The sequence below is a fragment of the Euprymna scolopes genome, chromosome 32 (assembly GCF_053919585.1).
Source record: "Euprymna scolopes isolate OS-2025 chromosome 32, ASM5391958v1, whole genome shotgun sequence".
Classification (NCBI taxonomy): domain Eukaryota; kingdom Metazoa; phylum Mollusca; class Cephalopoda; order Sepiida; family Sepiolidae; genus Euprymna; species Euprymna scolopes.
In genome coordinates, this window is record NC_136513.1 from 46,056,103 (window position 1) to 46,065,303 (window position 9,201).

Below are 9,201 nucleotides of genomic sequence, written 5' to 3' on the forward strand. Positions count from 1 at the left end.
CAAAGAACTTTGCAGCTAATTCTACCCCATGCGACAAAGGCATCAACTTCCCATGTTTCCTCCTATAACACAGAACACGCTAGGTAACATACAAATAGCTGTGCATGAGGTCGCCAAGCTAATCAAGAACCTTGATTCCAGTAAAGCAACTGGCCCTGACGGCATCCCAATTATAGTATTAAAACGCTTCAACCAGAACTTGCTCCCATACTTACAAAACTGTTTAAGGGTTGCCTTACGGAGAAGTGCTTTCCAACACCCTGGAAAATCTCGTCAGCATGCTCTGTATTTAAGAATTCAGGTGATAAGTCATCTCCCTCTCAGTACAGACCAATAAGTCTCCTGTGTATCATGAGTAAGTTGCTGGAATCCATATTAAATAGAGAAATAGTCAACCACCTCAGCAAAAATAACCTACTTAGTGACACGCAATATGGTTTCCGTTCTGCAAGATCTACCGCAGATGTGCTAATGGTTATATCTCATAGGATTAGTGAATCTCTTAACAAAGGCTTCCTTTCTAGGGCAATTGCTCTTGACATATCAAAAGCCTTCGACAAGGTATGGCATAAAGGCCTACTTCACAAGATTTCCAGCTACGGTATAACTGGAAATGTTTTCTCTATAATTAAATCATTTCTCTCTGATAGGCTCATACGAGTAGTGGTCGGTGGACAAAAATCAGAGGCCTGCAGTATTAATGCTGAAGCCCCTCAGGGATCCATCCTGGGCCCAACTCTCTTCCTGATCTACATCAATGATCTCCCTAAACACATACTTAAATCCTTCGTTGACATCTATGCTGATGACACGACCATCTACGGAAACACATCAAAGGCTGTAAATGACAATGTTCTCCTCTGATCTCGAGCTCGTGGTTCAGTGGGGGAAGATGTGGCTGGTTACCTTTAATGTATCTAAAACCAAACTCATATCTTTACATCATCAACGCTCTGATCCCCATCTGGCATCAATTGAAATGGATGGCTCTCGTCCAGGAGAAGCCCCATGTTTTGACAAGCTTCTGGGATTGACCTTTAATCTTGATCTGAAATGGAACACGTACATCAAGTCTGTTGCCAAGGTCGCTGGAAAGATGGTGGGATCCTTCTACCGCTTAAGAAGATATCTAACTACTGATGCATTCTCTATCTATCTAAAAGTCAAGTGCGTCCAAGGATGGAATACTGCTGCCATATCTGGGCAGAAGCTGCTAAAAAGAGCATATCCTGCCTTCACCGAGTACAAAATAGATTCGTGGCTTAGTGGGGAATGCCCTTTTTTCTTCCCTGCAACCTCTCTCCCACAGAAGAGACTTTGCGAGCCTGTCTTTGTTTTATCGTTATTTCCATGGCAGGTGCTCGTCTGAGCTCCAATCTCTGGTTCCTCCTAGCCAATCTTTTACGAAAAACACCCATCTAGTCGAAACCAATGTCAAAAATTTTCCCCACTCTTTATCTGTGCCTAAATCAAAACGTAGATTCCATGAACAAAGCTTCTTTCTTAGAACTGCACGCCTGTGGAACTCTGTTCCGTCTGCATACTTCCTACCTGACTACAACCTGGATGTCTTCAACTCCAACGTAAACAAATTCCTGATGAACCGCCCCCTTAAGTAGACACTTTATTAAATCTCCACACTAACGTAGTGTACATGCAATAAGTCTTATCCCTGAGTGGCTTCCGGGCCGTGATAAGTGGTGACCACCTTGTAAAACAAAAGAAGGGAGTTTATATATATATATATATATATATATATATATATATATATATATATATCGAATTAGTTATAAACAAAAACTGGCTATAGGTAACATTGGATGATATTTTAATTTTTTTTTTTAAATTGAGATACGAAGATATGTTAATATATAAATCTTAAAAAAATACTTTGCAATGACGCGATATAGGTAAAATACTTTCGCTTGTTTTCTTTCCCTTATAAGCGAAAATGGTTTCCATAATGTTTTATTGTTTAAGTGGGTTTTAATCAATAAGTCCGAAGAAACGCTGCTCATGTGAAAATTTCTAAACGATATAATGTTTGGATTTGTCTGAATAATCTTGAAACAATTGTAACTAACGATTAAATACACTATTTGTTGCTATCAATCCATTCTTTGAAGTCTTGGTTTTTGTTAAAACAATATATGAATGCTCAATTATGAAATATGATAATTTTGTAGCTTACAGTTTAAGTCCTCTCTTTTTGGCTTAAAATTTATGGATATGTGAACGATTACTGAATCATATAAACCCAGTAGAATTCGGAATACTACAAATAAGACTATATATATATATATATATATATATATATATATATATATATAAAGCAATCAAGCTACATATATATATATATATATATATATATATATATATATATAAAGCAATCAAGCTACACAGAATTTTGCGCATTTCATTCTAGCCTGACGGGTATTCACGAGAATAGAACGCGAAAAAGTGTGTATAGCTTAATTGCCATATATACCTCCAAACTTGCTACCTTCCTCTACGTATGTATTGAGCACTGTTATATTAAATACTGAAAATAGATGCATTAATTTTTATGTAGGTACATGAAATAATTATTATATATATAATATTTAAGGGTGTTTTACGGCTGGGCAACGTCAAACGACCTGCTACTATCTTCCATTATAATACCAAATGTCAGAATTTGTCATCGTCTTAAATTTAAACGTCATGACGTAATTTCTAGCAAAAGTTTCAAACTTAACTGACGATGGAATGCTGTTTATTATGGTTTCGATTCTAGCCGTGTCACCCAAGTTATAGTTTTTAAAACTTTTGAAATCACTACTATATATTGATTACAACATAATAATCAATGGATTAATGGCTCTATAATAAATAAAATTGCATGAATTAATATATATTTAAACGTATTTATGATCAGGCAACACCAAGTGGCTTTCTAGTGTGTGTGTGTGTGTTTGTGTGTGTGTGTGTTTGTGTGTGTGTGTGTGTGTGTGTGTGAATATATCAAGAGCAGGCTTAGACAGACTATGGATACCCACGAAGGGTTGGTTGCGCGTGAAATTTTGTTGACAGGAGGTGCGCAGTCTCCAACCACACCTCTCCTGAGACGACATTGTTAAATACCAGTGGCAAGTGAAGTATAGGACGGCTGGAAACAAATGCCGAGATAAGCGGAGAGCACATACAGCGCCTAGAATTCCCAAATGGGCACCCATCTGATACTAACCGGGCTCAACGTTGCTTAACTTCGATGATCTGACGAGAACCGGTGTGTCCACGCGATTATGACGTGTGACACGCGGCATAATCGCGTTGACATACCGGTTCTCTTCTATTTTAAGCCCCTCTTTGGGTAGAGCACTATCGTAAATAATCTCACCCGCTACTTAATTGGCTGAAAAATCCGAAGCTCGTTGTTTGTTTGTTTACAATCAGGCAGTTTGAGCACTGTAAAAGTGGTGGCGGATGTCTATTTAAATAGACATTCCAACGATTTATTTACGGACGCGCTTCCGTCGTCGAGTGGGAGAACTACCGTCTGTCAACACGACGGTTCTAGGTTCAATCCTTGGCTTGGGAGAGATGCTAGTCTAGCGGCACTGATGAGTTGTGATACAACGAACAGGACTGTATGTCGATGACTCTAATAAAAAAAAACAGACGTTTTTCTTATTAATATGGTTGTTGATCTTTTCCACCTTCCGAATAACGGTCTTCATTTCTGAAGAAACTGGCTGATGTAATCACCATATTTGTCGTCAGTACTTTCCAATCATTCTGGTTGATAATCAGGAGTAGATTAATCTAACTGATTTGTAGCATTTTAAATAATTTTATTTTAGATTAATTTGAAACGTTGGTACGGATCAAAAACAGAATTAATAGACAAAAAACGTCTACTTTATTTAATGAAGTATGCTTAAAAGAAAAATGCTGCCTAAATATACATATTTCATATATATGGGTTTGTTTTACAATCCACATATTCGAAAAAGTGGCAAAAAAATCAAATGTATAACAATGTTACCAAAGGCAAAATAAATTACTCTTCTATTTAGCTGAGTAGGATTTTACTTAATGTAAACTATTTATTTGGCTTAAAACGAGCAATGTCATCCTGTACGCGAGCACAAGAGAAAATGGCCGCGTAACACATTGCGGTCATTTTCCTTGTGTTCATGTAACCGGTTGACATTGTTTTAAGAGCCATTTTACATTAAATAAAAACAATAAAAAAACCCTACCCAGCCAGGTAGAAAAGTAAATTACCTTGCCTTTGGTAAGATTTATTTTTTATATATTTGATTTTTTTTTTTTTTTTTTTTTTTTTACCAATTTTATCGAATCTGTGGATTGTAAAATAAACCCATATATATCCGCGTCGGGTCGTAGAAATTTCCAGGTTAGTATCTGGGGCGCATTAATTCACTGGGAAAGATTCACCCCCAATCAATGTTAAGAAATGCATCTAGGAGAAAGGAAACTTTTATGTAAAACCTAATATCTACTGTCTGCTCTATCTTGTGGCAGCCATTGAACCGACTGAGATGAGTAGTAGTACCAAAATGTGTGTTTGGTTCTGTACAAAGCCTTCACCACTATAAAAAAAAAATCATCTGTGTAGATTCTCAACAACTTAGTTTTTGCGGCGGAGCTCATACGTCGAAATCGACGGGAGTCCATACATATATATATATATATATATATATATATATTAGCAAAAGTACCCGTCGTTGACTGGATTCAAAAACAGCCTACAGAAAATGGACTCTGATTTATGAAAGTATGATAGGTTATGAAAAGGAAGGAAGGGTTGTAAAGAGATAGCTTCGAATTTGGGGGTATCAAAACCAAAGCAAAATATGATGAAAGTAAAAATAAAATAGATAAACCCCATAATTTATTATACTATACCTGTTCACACTGAAACACTTATCACAATATTCTGTGGATCTATATTAAAAAAAACTTGTTAAACTTTCTAACATATTTCCATTCTACGGAGGCCAGGCGCAAACGAACACCCCATAATTTTATTATACCATATTTCTTCAAACTGAAACATAATTATCAAAGTATACTTACGCAGATAGATATGAAAAGTCTTTATTAAAGTTTGTGCCTATGTCCATTCTATGGAGGCCAGGTGCGAACGCAGATCCCACAATTTTATTATACCATCCATATTTAAGTTAAAACATACTTATCAAAGTATTCTTATGTACATCTATATCAAAAACACTTGTAAACGTTTTTTTTTAATTTATTTTAATTTTTTTTATTTCCATACTTTGTGGACCAGGCGCGAACGCAGACCCCGCAATTTTAATGAACCACTGTTCTGCCAGATCAAACATACCCATTCCTGTGTCTCGATACATCTTCTATCATTATATGTAATCAGTTTTTTAAACTAGTCAACCATATAGGAGCCTATTCGTGACCAGACACATACACACACACACACACACACATACACACACAGACATTCAGCTTTATATTATAAGAAGATATATATATATATATATATATATATATATATATATATATATATATATATATATATATTTCTGTAGAAATATATGTTCTTATAATATATATCAATCCCTATTTAAGGATCTCAATGTAATTACAGAACAATATAGAGAATAAATGACAAAAAGTTATATTCCAAAATTCATGATGTTGACCATCTTATAATTTATTCCTTTAATTCAGTTGACTTATACAATTCTTGACAGTATCTGTCTCGTAGCGCAAAATCAATCGCTTAATTATTATATCAATCAGTGAATCTATTTTGCCCTTTACTCATCAAAAGAAATAGCAACAATCAATCCGTCAAAAGGAATTGAAGTGTGATTTAACATGATTAAAATCCGAAAATTGGAAAGGAAGCTCGAAATACCTGTTTATTTTTCCATACGCCATATTGAATTAGGTATATATATATATATATATATATATATATATACACACACACACACACACACACACACACACACACACACACTTTGGTTATAGCAAAAAGGATAACCGTAATTCGTCACTTTATCAGCAATGGACATGTGAATCCGTCTGAAGTGACACAAGATCAACCTATTACTTGCTGGTGTCGTTTTTTGATGAAGCCCCGTTTTAAACTGAAAGCCGCGTCTGTTTTACGGGAGTCAAGCGGATTAGATTCGATCAAATCTATTCTTTTCTCATTGTGTCTATCCTATTTGTCTGGGTGTCGGGTGTTGGGGGTTGGGTGTTAGGTTTATTCTGATGTAGGATGTCCGGGTTGCATTTAGCAGCGTACCTACCCATTCAAATGTACATTTGTGAGCGACTGATCATGGGTGGGTGGGATTAGCATACTGAGGGTCAGGAAAGATATGGGGTTGGGCGATCGAAAGGGACAGGGGGCGAATAAGAATAGAGCGCCGACGTTTTTAGAATAATGGGAGGAACGAGAAGTGGGTCGGAGGTACGAGACGAGGGAGGCGGTATCAGCATTAATAGCGGGCGTGTTGAAGGGGGGGTAGGGGTAGGAGGGCATCGGTAATTAGTAGCGGTGGGAGGATGTGAAAGAGAGGGGGAGAGCTGCAGGGGGAGGAGAATGAGAAGGTGGAGGAGATGATTGCTTGACACCGAGTAACAATCAATTACTGTTGGTTGATATTTCAATCGAAGCGGGGGTTTTCAGGAAAAAAGATCACCGCTCAAAGCGCGACGGAGCAAACTCACAGAGACAAGGGTGTGTACGACGGATGAGGACACGTTTCGAGATCTTTTTGGTCATTTTTTTTTTCAGCTGCGCAACCCGTCCAAAAACAAAAAAACAACAGCAAAAAAAAAAAAAAAAAAGGTCTTCATAACACGTCCGGTAGGAAGCACCTCCAAAGAAAGGGAGCAAGGATTCAGAAAACTGACAAACCTAGACGGACTTTTACAGGAAAATAGCGCTTGCTGATTTAAAAAAAAAAGAACTCCTTTCCAGAACAAAAAAGCAACACAAAACAAATAGCAAAGAAAAACTTAACACGTAACCCCATAAATTAACACACAATGAAACATTTATACAAGGATCACACCAAAAACATTTATTCATAGAGATAACAAGAAAGAACACATAAAATAATTTTACTTACGAAACAGGTAAATATGAGACTTACACAAAACACACTTGGCTATTCAATCTGTTTTATTTATCTCAAGGATCATGAACTCATGTGCGTTTCCTTTATTTCAATATAAAACGAATGAATGGCCTAAAAGGACGTGCCCCCATCTTAATTTGTGACACGGTAGAAATGTGAGCCCAGCTCTACATCCCAAAGCTATATCACCTTTCATTATAAAAGAATAGATGTCGAAGACGTATCTACTATTTTTTTTAATATTTTTTAGTGCACATTTATAAACCCAAAGCAATATTTCACCAACGGAAAAAATGTTACATAGCGACATCTGTTTGCCTAAAGGAATACAAACTATTTACCCTTTTTAATTGAAAACTTGAACAACGCAAACGGGCAAGGAACATTCGTCGTTATTCAAGTGGAACGGATAATTAACGTTTGGAATACAACGGTAATTCTTCCTATAATAATTATTAATGCTTATTTTATTAATGGCGACCATCGTTGAACTGTTTTGAGTCGAGTTTATAGTATATTTGCTTTATAATAATTTAATGTAGATTTCTTAAACTAAAAGACATTTAATTCGATAAAATGGACGTATATTTTATAAACTTTTTATTATTGAAGTTATAAACAAAATGTCCAAATAACAGTGCGATACAATATCGAAATGTATTACACGGAGAAATAATAATAATAATAATAATAATAATAATAATAATAATAATAACTACATTAATGATTGCAGACATTTCGACTAAAATATATTTTCAATATCTTATTTTTAAGATATTTTATATAAGCTAGCATAAATTAAAATCGATTTGTTTTATCCAATTGATTATTTTTTGTTCATAATTCTTACCCATATATATATATATATATATATATATATATATATATATATATATACACACATCTATGCATAGTTTGGGATTATATATTCATATAATACGCAAATGAACTTAATATTTATTAATAACAATTAAAATTGTTTGATGAGAAAATAAATCAACTGTGAAAGATATGTTAGTAATCACTAATATAACAAATAGCGGTCGTCATTTAAGCCATGAAGCCACAGAGACTCAAACACACATAACTTGTTATATTTTGTTTACTTTGGTCTTACGTTTTTAAGTCAAGTGACAACAAGTCTATTTCTATACCCAACCTCAGTTCCACACCCTCATCATCTCGAGTAGCATCATTGTTTAAGATAAATTTCAAGAGAACTTCAATTATTCTTTGGCGAATATTTTTGGGATTCAAGAAGTCTCATTTATAACCAGAGGAACGACTAACAAAACCAAAACGGATGTGTTTAAAACCAAAATGTGTAAATTTTAAACTTGTATAGTTAATTTATTACGTTATAGATAGTTAATATTAAAAACAAGACTTGTCTATGATAAAAAGGGAATAATACAGATTGTGGATAGAAAATAACAATCGTTTCAAAGAACAACAATAAAAAAATTGACCCCAAATACTCCTCTCTCTCTCTCTCTCTATATATATATATATATATATATATATATATATATATATGTATATATATATATAATGTGTGTGTGTATGTGAAAACAAAAGACCAAGCACGTACAATAAAAATAAGTAAAAGAAAAAACAAACTGCATTTCCACGCATAATAACTCCCACCTTTAAGCTTGGAAATAAATTACTTTAAACAATCATTTTTTTTTACAAGTAATATATATATATATATATATATATATATATATATATATATATATATATATTTAAACATGAGATAATATGGTCATATCTCAAATTCTTTAACCTACAAACTTTTAACACCCGCCCCCTCAAAAAAAAAAAAAAAAAACACAGAAAAAAGGTCCATGTTACAATTGATTTATTTAGTTACCTGTGTTAAAATAAGTGATAGAAAAATTTTAGCTGATAAAACATGGATTCTACTTTGGGGACGACATTTTCTTTAAGTCGCAGATAAATGCATCACTTGATAAATGGTGGCTGATGTCGAGTTGGTGAGAGGACGCTCGTCAAAACAAAAGCGATCTGGCTTACATACCTGTATTTTTGA

General features: G+C 34.5%; 1 protein-coding gene across 1 annotated transcript in view; it reads left to right on the forward strand.

The window, feature by feature from the left end:
* Positions 1-8,945: 8,945 nt before the first annotated feature.
* The window catches only part of LOC145256316 (uncharacterized), a 100,460-nt gene continuing 100,204 nt past the window's right edge, over positions 8,946-9,201 (forward strand). The window contains exon 1 of the mRNA XM_080115047.1: positions 8,946-9,201. This exon is cut by the window's right edge and continues 163 nt beyond it. The gene's annotated coding sequence lies outside the window, so the exon portion shown is untranslated.